The 10,469-nt window shown below is 42.1% G+C and overlaps 1 long non-coding RNA gene across 6 annotated transcripts in view; it reads right to left on the bottom strand.

Annotated features, from left to right (window-relative positions):
* Positions 1-1,407: 1,407 nt before the first annotated feature.
* Positions 1,408-10,469, bottom strand: part of LOC309594781 — a 31,710-nt gene continuing 22,648 nt past the window's right edge. For 5 of the 6 annotated variants that reach the window (XR_014229132.1, XR_014229134.1, XR_014229135.1 and 2 more), the window contains 4 exons: positions 4,547-4,576; positions 3,713-3,770; positions 3,226-3,295; positions 1,408-2,805 (listed from right to left, as the gene is read on the bottom strand). This is a non-coding gene — a long non-coding RNA (uncharacterized lncRNA). Of the gene's footprint in view, positions 2,806-3,225; positions 3,296-3,712; positions 3,771-4,546; positions 4,577-10,027; positions 10,144-10,469 lie in introns of all 6 variants that reach the window. The other variant, XR_014229133.1, reaches the window with a different exon arrangement.

Raw genomic sequence — 10,469 nt, 5'->3', positions numbered from 1 at the left:
ACCCGATTCTTCCCTCGGGTCCTGCAGAAAGTCTTACAAACAATTTACTACTGTCAGCAGGCGCGAGGCCCAACGCGTTATGTCCGCAAACTCGCGCCGTAAGAAAGCTGTACTCCAACATACTAAGGGGGGGGGTTTATTTTTAAAATACCTCTCTTTACCAAAACACGCATGTATTAGCCTCTATTGATACGAGCATGCGAAAATAAGGCATCTGTTCTGAAAGCGTTCGACTCTCCAAAATCCTGCACTTAAAATTGTCTAAGGAGTCTTACGCTTGGTAAGTAAAATACTCGCCATTCAGGTGGAGCAGAAAGATCCGCTTGCTGTGACCCTATGCCACACTGCCAGTGATTCCTGTCCCGGCCGCTGCCTAGAGCCGGTCAGAGCATTTGCAAAGCCAGAGAATTCAAACGACGTCGTCAGAAGGGATCACTTGCACAAAACCCTGCGGTTCAGAGTGCTGTACTCACCATTCATTATTTTCCTGCCTCAAAGTTCCAGTGACCCATTGAAGGAACACGAATTATTAACTTCAAACAAGCAACAGCAATAATAAACAAACAAAGTAAAGCTCTCAACATTTATAAATAAACTGCATAGTGAAAATTCACTTGTTTCTAAGTAAAAACTCATGCAACTACTCCGCACAATCAGAGAGTCCATTTGTTTATGTATAGCTCTAAGTGGAACAGCAGAAAAACTCACTGCAGTTGCTCCTACCAGAGAAGACAAATGAGATTTCGGATTCCTTATCCAGCCCATTCCCGAACTTTCCCACGACAGTTCCGTTCTGACCCCGCTGCCTTTAGCTTTCCTCTTCATTACTAAGATCGTCCGTATTTATGAAACCCCATCGCACAACAGTCAGGACCTAAACTCCGCTGCTTTCTGCGACGCTTTTTGCCATCTCCGCGTCACATTTCTATTTCTTTGCACCACTCCTTTCGCATACGCTGAAGGTCAATGGTTTAAAGCCAACGCCCTACTGCTTTTCATTTCCGTCAAGCAGAAGAAAAAAATGTTTTAAGAAAACTTTTAACCTAATATGCCGAATTTATGAAACAATGACTATACTAGAAAGTTAGAAATATATCTTAAAATTAAATATCATTATTTTCTTTACTTGGTTTTAAAATACCAAGAATGTGCATGCTGTACTTCTCTGAATATAAGCCTCGTATCATCACAGTATGAACCCACTGGTAATAGAAAAAGCATCGAAGCAGCATGTCACGGATACCGAACTAAAAGACATAGAAGTGAACATATTTAGTTTAAAAACATCTTTATGTCAAAAACCCCAAAACTCCCATTTTCAGCTTTTAACCCAGGCAGAAGACTACGTTTCAGGAAAGAACAATATTTGCCAGAAGCCTTCTAAGAATTTAACTAGAAGCAAAAGAAAATCCAAATAAACAGCAAGAAAATAGAAATAGCAAAGAGCTCCAAAAATCTGGCAACTAGCAGCAGAAAATATAAACATTGCATGCTACTATTTCTAAGTAAGAACATATTTTCCAATGATGAAATTGAAACTGGAATATGCCCACAAAAAAAACCCTGGAGAAACTGTTGGAGCCAATTTATTATTATGCCATTAGCGTAGAACATCGAGTGTATTCTAAAAATATGAGTGACTTGAGTTGTCCTCTCTTACATGCACATATGAAACACAGTAAAATTTGGAAAAGCCCACTGAGCATTACTCTCTATTTCACTACAGTCCAAGTTATCATTGTCACGTAACACATGTGAATGAAAGCATTTTTAAATGATAACTTTTACTTACTGGGATAAATACAGTTATCTCTGGTTTGAGTGACTGACAAAACTGAAAATCAACCCTTTAAACCCCAAGGAAAGACAATGACAATATTCCAGATATTAGTATTTAACTATTTTGTAGAGTGTTCTCATTGTTCTTAAAAGCTGGAATGTTTTTCTCAACATAACTATCAATATATGTATTTAATTGATGACAAAAATCATGACGCAGGTTAATCAAAGATCTTATTTCCCTGGTTTCAGTTGAGCTCTCTCCTAGACCTCGTGGACAGAGACATGGAGACAGAGGAAGCGTTAGAAAAATTATACAGTTCTTACAAATTCTCTACTACTTTTCTAGTGCTTGAGCTTTTGCTGTCTAGATTTTGGCCAATTCAACATGCCCACTGAGATCTGGTTTCTTTAACGCTCCCAGGTGCATTCTCTACTGCTCTCTGTAACCTTTCAGTCATTCCCAAGATGACTTCGCCTACAGCTTGATGTTCCACCTTCTTACACTCACGCAACCTTTTTCATCGTTTTGCTGGTAAGTTCTGGGTTTTCAAACTTAATTGTGCTATTTAACATCACCCTTTTTTCAAAACATTCTTCAAAGATTTCACTCAATCCATTTATTAACTGATCAAGAGTCTTATTTTTCTTTTTTGTAGCAGCAGCTTGAAACATTAAGGCTGGCTCTTCCAGTGCTGTTGTCAGCTGAGCAGACTCACAAACACATAAACCAACAGAAATATCTGGGTCAGTTTGGAGTGTCAAAACTGATGGTGGTGTAGATGGAGTAGGTTTTCTTGTCATTGCGACGTTTTCTAGGGTTTTTTTGCTTTTTAGCATGTTTCCTGGATACTTTTAACCAAAGAGCATCAATGGTATCATTGGGAGTGGGTGTAACGGCTGAATGCTGAGCTGGCGTGCCCTGCGTGGGCACATTTCGCGTCGCTTGCTGCGGAATGTCCACGAGGCTCGCCAGGGTTTCCTCTTCTTTAGCTGCTTCTGCCCTAGACAGAGCCGTTTGAGATGCTGAAAAAGAGTATTAAATAGCTTTTAAGCCGTGCGTTCACGTGAATGTCAGATGCCCATTTGCTACGCTCACCCTTCAGTCAACATCACAAATAACATAAACTTTAGTACAAATGCACTTTTGCTAGAATAATTCTAATCTTCATATTTACAGAAAATCCATTCGTTTTGCCATACTAGATGGTAGCCCTGCGTTCTTGACTGGATGAATAATGCAGTGAATTCTCCAGTTCACTCTGTCTCTGCAGCGAAATGGAGGTTTTCCATGCCGCTCTTGAAAGCCGCAGTTTTTACGCCCTAACGAGCATGGGAATACGTGCCGGGGACGCCTTCCTTAAGAGCTTATTGGTTTGAAGAGGTCCAACTGCTTAGCGCGCAGCTGAACTGCGGGTTGTTGCTGTGCAGGGGAAAAGTTCTTACCATGGACTACGGCACCGACTGCCTCTACAGCTGAAATCTCGGTAGATGATGACGGATGATGCACCATCATCTGTCAAACACAAAAACTAACTTTAATCACATCAGGACTTCCAGCTCATGGAAGCGATAATATTCATCGCCAGATTACCGCACTGAATTTTTTAAGTTTAAATTAAGACAAACTACTGTAAAAAAATTGGGGTGGAAGGAGACAACTTTAATCAAAACATTATGCCTAGAGAGGGCTGGAAACTCAAAGTTAAGGCTACTATTTTTAGTAAAGAAGCAATCAAACCAGGCCAAGAAAAAAACCCCAGTATATTCGTGAATATATTCTTTACAATACTCACAACTCATAAATTTGCTTCTCCTCTAGATGCACTATGTGGGGGAGAACATAGGCTTTTTCAAGTTTAAAAATGTCAAAATCCAACTTGCAAATGAACACTCTCAAATGAACATTTCAATTTACACTTTGCTTTCCTACCTTTTTTCTTGGAAGAGACGACAGCAGGTAGATCCTAAATAGCCACCCGGTCTGCCTGCTGAAATGCAAGAAATATGTATACAAACTTCCACACGTGCAAGACTTTGAATATGAATTCATGTACATTCAGGCCTAAGAGCCTCATGTAAGGCCAGTGGCCCTACGTGTATACGGTATATTCTTTTATCATCAGACTCAGTATTTCTGAACAGCACAGCACAACTAAGACAGTACAACTTTTGATGAGTACCGTACAACTACGAAAAAGTACCGCGCATTCTTTAAAATTACTTTTATCTCAGAAGCAAAGTTTCCCCATCCAGAGTTATTCTAAAATACTGAACCAAGTTGGTCATCGCTAACAACTACAATAAAATGTCATAAAATTCACAGCGTATCACAAACTTTTGAAAAACATGGGAACCACATCATTATGTTTGAAAAACACAAAATCGGAAAAGAACGTTATGATTATTGTTCCAACGTCATCATTAAAACCCTAGCACTGGAAGGGTCAAAACTAAATGACATATTATAAAAACTGCCGCTTGCTGAAATTAATCCTCTTCATTGGGAATAAATAAGCATCTTTATGAAAGGATCCACCTTGCAAATTTTAAAAGGAAATTCATGCAAGTCTTTCCAGACTGAGAGCCTATTAGGATTCCCTTTTGTCTCCCTTAACACCGCTCCCATAAAAATCAACACGAAAGCTTCCTAATAGTTTCAAGAGCAGAAGAATTTGGCTTATCATATACACAGTAGCACCAAAACAGCGAGTAATTAATGAGAAATAAATACATCCATGTTCCAAAATCCCCTCGTTAAAATTACCTCTAGATGTTCCGTATTCCTGAAATTATGCTGCAATGGAAAAAGAAAGAAAAAATTTTAGAAACATAATCAGTCACTCAGCACAAACACAAACAATGTGATCTCAGTTTGATACATAGGCTTGAATTTGCTGTTCTCTGTACTTTATAATCTTCTGCTTTGAATAGAAGTTGCCGTGTCATAAGCAGTTCTGGTAAGGGAAAGCTGCACAGCTCTATTGTGAAAGAAGAGAAGAGAGTGGTCTCTTTTTTACAGCTAGGTTTCTTTTATTTGCAATGAGTCCTCTGAAGCTTGTATGGATTTTTTTTCCTGAAACACAGATTCCCTTCCAAAGCTGGAATTTGCTTCAGAGGATCAGACCCTCTAAAAACAAAGAGAAAATGAATTATTTTCCCACACAGCATCTTAGTAGAGATACTACATTGAAGCATCCTATCTAGCGACTCAATAGAGTCTAACCACCTCCCACGAAATGCTGTTAAGCCTTACTATTGACCTTCTAGGGAACATGACACATATCCTTTCCCCGTGCCACACTGTCCTCGTGATCCCCCAGGTACATATTTGAAAGTGTTCAAGTGTTCACAAAAGTTCAGAGGTTTGTTTTGGGGGGGGATTGACTTCCACCTTACATAATCCGCTCATCCTAACAATTTCAGAGCGAGTTAGAAATAAAGCTAGTCGCAATTCGCCTGTATGACGCTGCACGAGTACAGGAAATCTTACTGGCCCCTCCTGAGCGATACAAAAGAGCAGCTTTGGAAAAAGTACATGAAAGGTAATATAAAAATGAGATCTGATCTTCTACTGCTAGATAAAGGAGCTATGCAAGTTTCCACCTCAGCTATTAAATAACTCGCGCAGCAGAACAGGACTGGTGAAATACCAGCAGGCGTTTGTACAACCGCTTCTACGGTGTGACCGTTACAATGGCTATGTTACTATCTAGATCATTTAAAAATTGCACTTCGGTAAGCCTCCAAAATCAAAAAGACACACAAAGGGAAAAATGTCAAAGCCAATATTGAACCTTGAAGCTTAATAGTAAGGCTGTGTTGCGGTAACTGCTCAACCTAAAATACTTCAAATTGTTTCCTAATTCTATGTTTTTCTGAGAGACAGACAATGTAAAATAATAAGAATTTCACTGTTAAAGCCTTTGTGGTTAATCAGGAACCAAAAGCTAGGAAACAGAGCTGCAAACAAACCTACCCATTGCAAAATCGAAATTAAAATGTTACACAAACATTTATTTGCTAAAAACGGTGTTATTTTTTGCTGAAAGAATGCAAATAAACTTCTGGCTTTCTTCTGCCTTTCATGAGGCTTCACAATACCTCAACGTGTATGGAATAAATAAGATTCTGTAACTTTTTCAGCTAAAACTTTGTTTACAGAACAGCATCCACACAAGAAATCATGTTTGGGGCAAGGCTGAAACCACAGAAGAAAAGAAAAATCGACCTCTGATGACAAAGAGCTCTCCTCACATGAGCAGTTCTCCAACAAGTGAGGTTTTACGGAGACTTTCATGCAGTGCTTTCAATAGCATGAAGTTCTCTAATTTCATAATTTAGATGAACAATCTTAATAACTAAAAATTAACCTGAGAACAGGGAAAAAAAAATTACAGCTATAGCCCTATTCGAATAATGGGAGAATTTGAAAATCTAAGCGATCTCAAAGGGTTTACAGTGGAGAAAGTATACCGATTAATCCATTTTGTCCGTGGCATCACAAAAAAACCCATCCCCAGACCCACACTGTAATCCAGAAGATGGAAAGCCTCTCTGGTTACTACACTGCCATTTGTCATCTCCGGAGGACAGATGTAAATTGGAAAGAGAGGAAGAGGACCAGGGCTGTCAAGAAAAATATTGATTTGTACTCAGCTGTCTTCTTTCAGATTTCCTCCAGACCTCCCCAGAATCGCAATTCGGGCAGGAGCAGAAGGCCCAGCACCTGTGACTTGACATTGCACCCTCTCGCCCGCAGGCTCACCAGAAAGGCCTTCCATCCCCTGAAACAGCGGTGGCCGTCCCACAGAAGATGCTGACGGACTAAATGCTGTCAGCTGGGAACTCAAAGGCAGCGCTATCACATGGACTGATTTCTTCAATGTGTAAAGAAAAAAGATATGTCCCCTCCTCTATAGCCACAGAGGACATTTATAAATGATACCATCAAGTAAACTGCCAACAGAATAGAAATATTACGAACTTTGGTGGCTTCTGCAAGTGCCTTCTGCTCTTTCCAAATGTTCCTTATGCCTCGGTCAGCAACAGCCCTACAACTTCTGCCACGCTGGGAACAGTATGTGCAACGGAGGAAAGGTTCCAGGTAATAGGTGCCCTTTAACAGGTTTATCTTGCATTGCCTTGCGGTACAAATAGTATTTTAACAGTCTATTCAGGCAGAAGTTTGTGGAGACAATATAAAAGTTTTATTACTATACAGGAGGCAAAGCCTAGTATTATTTTCATTTCTGTGAAATTTTCTATAATTGTTAGTTATTTAAAATATATATATTTTCCATAAAAAGGTACACAGAAGACTGTAAAAAAGCCCTAGATTTACTCCAGTTCATTCAATCTCTGAGCAAGTACGTAAGGTTTTTTGGTCTTCTCTAACAAGCCATTGCTCAGCAAACAATCAAAGGGAAAAAGGTGTTTTATGCAGCATGACTAACACGAGCAACGGCCTCCCGCAGGCACACGTACAATTAAGCACCAGGCAGAGTCCCTGTACAAACAGAAATATCAAATCTCTTCTGTGCCCGCTCCTTCTGAAGGTTAAAGAGCAATACGCTATGGAGGAACGCGAGCTCAGACTGGATTAAATTGAGGAGCTTTCCTCCTCAGGCTGGTAACAGCGGTTGCAGGCGCGTTCCCCCTCCTCGACTGCCCTCGCTAGCCCACACCAGCAGCGTACGGCCACGCGGCCGGCTGCGGGCAAGCTCCCGCTCCTCCGCTCCCCGTCCTGCTCCCTCGCTTTCAGACACGCGCTGAACTCCAAGTAACACATCTGACAACATCGTTCTTGATAAAGTCTTCATTTAAGCAAGAGGAGGAGTCTTGATGTAAGTTACCATTTCCATCAACAACAGACTAATGCACTATTATTAAGCAAACGCCTGTGCTTTGGGTCATAAATACCTCCAGTGAAACAAATGACAAGCTTTGCAACGAGAGAATAATTTGAAGAAACAGGTAGAAAATGCAATGAAGAAAATGAAATTTTAAAGCAACATCAGTCACGGGAGACGACGACTGCGGGGAGAAGATGAGCCAGTCACTCATCACTTTGCGCTCTGCCTCGCTTGGTGGCAGAAAAGCTCAAGCATTCACACCAGATTGCTACTTTAAGCGCTGCAGAAGAGCTATTTCAGCTTGCCACTTCCCTAAAGACGTGAACACGATGTTCCTCTAGGCCCCTCATGATGTGATGGAGTAACAACCCTTAACCTAGAACTGACAGGACATAAATATGTTTTTATAAGCAGACAGAAGCTACGTGGCTTCTAGCACTTACAACCACCTTTTAAAAATAAGTATTAGGAAACACTGACGAGACTATATCTAATGCCATTAGCTTCAGTAGTATAATGAGGGTCCCTTTAAAATTTTGTTTTGGTATTCAGTATTAAATTTGGGGAGCAATTATATATGCAGCTAAGCAGGTCAGCATCCCCTTCATGGATAATTCCAATGCTTCCTATCTGCTTTTACATGCTCGGCACTGCGAATAAAGCACAGCACAAAACATGACGGTTCCTGGGAAGTAAACGGGCATGTGAGCCCAGGGCCAGCTACACAATACATCGGTGCCTGCCCCAGCCCCGCCGCTGCCCAACAGCCCCGCTCCCGGTCCCGCCGGGCCTCCCCTTCCCAGCCCACCCGTCCCAGGCGGGGAGCGGGGGAACAAATCGCCTCCACCGGCTACTGGACCAGCGCAGGGCACGCCAACCTCGCCCATCGGGCCGGAGGATGCAGGCGTGCCTTAGCCATATGCTGAAAAAACAAGTAAGTCCATTTAAATGTTGGCACTCTGGGGGGTCTCTGCTATCACACGTGAAACACCGTAAAACCGAACCATTTTTAGGATGCAGGACAAAAATACGAAATTACTGCAATCGCAATTTGCTGCTATTAAGGTGGAGAAATACGCAGCTGTAGGCAGGATGCACGACCAGCAATAACTAACTGCTTCCACCGTACCAGCAGTGCCTGCTGCTGCCGCGCCCTTCAGAAACCCCCCGCAAACCACCGCCGGACCTTCCGGGGTACTTTTTATTGTGCTTTTGCAGGGACTTTGGTCGAGGGGTCCAAATAACCCTGCTAGCTGTAGGCAACCAGCGCATTTTAATAAAACACTGTGAGCTGCTTTAAAGCTTTACATTAGAAGTCTTTCCAGCAGTCCCAGCGCCTCGCAGCACATCTGTGCTGCGTTTGGGGCGTGCAGGGGGAACCACATCCCGGCAGTACGTGCCAGGGCTGTGACGGGCGAGAAGGGGGACCCGACATCAGCTTTGTGCTGCAGCCTCTGCCATGGATGCAATCATCCACGTCCCGGCTCTCCAAAGAAACCAGCTGAACTGTGGAGCACAGGACTGACGAGGGAGGGCGGAGGCAGAGAGGTCCGGGCACGCACCCTCGTCCAGGGGACTGATGGCAGCGTTAGTTGGTCACACCGTGATTTACTTCTCTCTTGATTGTAAGTATGTTAAAAGAATCAAATGATATTGCCCATGATTAGCTACTGCTTTTAAAGTGATTGTTCTGGTTAACATTTCCTTTAGGAAATATGAGGGTGAATTAGAGGTGGCTGCAACCTATATCAAATTGAGAATGATTTAGTGCAGCAATAATCCAGCTATTAGCCCTTATCCGCAGCTGCTTGCTAAGGAAGATCCTGAAAGAATTTTCAACTAAGAAGTGGCAGTAAGAAGAGTCCAGGATTGGTTTTTGCAACTATTCCTAGCAATATTCCCCTGGTTAAATAAGACAGCAGATCTGAAATGGTTAAATAAGATAATGGTACTGAATGGTTACGTAAGATAATGCATCTGCAATATGAGGAATAAATTCCTTATCATTTAAACGTCTCGGAGAAACAAGCTTCACACAGAGCGCACTGGAGCGTTTTTCTTTACAGCCCACCGACACCACGCTCTCACCCTTCAGAGAGAGGGACTGCACCAGCATGCTCCAGTAAAAAGGTCTCCACTCTGCCTGTGACCTTTGTAAAGAAGCCACACCAGTCTATCTGACTTCAATGGCACTTTTCATTGCCTGTGGCATGGCACAATGGACAGCAATAGGAAAGGACAGAAATATAAGAAAATAATGTGTATCCCTTGATATGAAGGGGAAAAAACCCCATGACATCATGAAAATGAGTTGCTATTCATGACAGACATTAAATTTCACTATTGCAATGGGAAAGAAGGCATCCAAAAGGCGTTAAAATTAAGCTTCCTACGTGATAGCCTCGGAAAGTTTGGTCCAGAGGAGTCAGCACATCACAGGAACGGCCGTTCCTTGAGCAGTGATAACTGCAGCGGGGTCCTTCAGCAGAGAACGCCGGGCTTGCGTTGCCTAAGGAAAAATGAACTGCGAGCGTTTATATTTAAAGAACAGTGGGAATAAAATCTGGGAGACATTAGCAGCAACTGACAGAAAAAAAGCTGTCTGTAGGTACTGGAAAAGATGTAATCTGCACTGAAACCTGGCTGTGCAGGAGCAGTGACTGACTGCTCGGCTTCTCCCACCGCGGAGCTATTTCTGGGCTTGGAAAGAAATCCTCTAGAGGGAGTCAGAAAATTGTTTAAAGGATTTTTTTCCCCTTTCAGTCTGATAGTATCAAAAGACCAAGGGACCGTGAGCCATTCCACAAAGAAAAATAGTAATTAAAGAACTTTGCT

Source organism: Platalea leucorodia (genome assembly GCF_965183815.1).
Source record: "Platalea leucorodia genome assembly, chromosome: 9".
Lineage (NCBI taxonomy): Eukaryota > Metazoa > Chordata > Aves > Pelecaniformes > Threskiornithidae > Platalea > Platalea leucorodia.
Note: the sequence above shows the minus strand (reverse complement) of the source record. Positions and strands in the feature narration are given on the sequence as shown.